Raw genomic sequence first — 273 nt, forward strand, 5'->3', positions numbered from 1 at the left:
CGGGGGGCGGGGGGGATTGGGGGATGGGGGGGGGCTGTGGGGGATGGGGCAGGGGGTACCAGTCCCAATCCAGGCACGATCCATCCGTGCACCCATCTCTATGTCCCTCCTTCCCATCCCCCATCCCGTGTCCGTCCGTCCTGCCCCGCACACCTGTCTGCCCTGCCAACCCATCGCGGTGTCCTGTGACCAGTGGGGTCCCCCAAGGCTCTGTCCTTGGACCCATACTGTTCAACATCTTCATTAATGATGTGGACACTGGAGTCAGAAGCG

At 63.7% G+C, this 273-nt stretch overlaps 1 protein-coding gene across 1 annotated transcript in view; it reads left to right on the top strand.

Annotated features, from left to right (window-relative positions):
• The window catches only part of LOC102388404, a 9499-nt gene that overhangs the window by 816 nt on the left and 8410 nt on the right, over positions 1 to 273 (top strand). The gene's annotated exons all lie outside the window — the stretch shown is intronic.

The sequence above is a fragment of the Alligator sinensis genome, unplaced genomic scaffold (assembly GCF_000455745.1).
Source record: "Alligator sinensis unplaced genomic scaffold, ASM45574v1 scaffold1434_1, whole genome shotgun sequence".
Classification (NCBI taxonomy): Eukaryota; Metazoa; Chordata; order Crocodylia; family Alligatoridae; genus Alligator; species Alligator sinensis.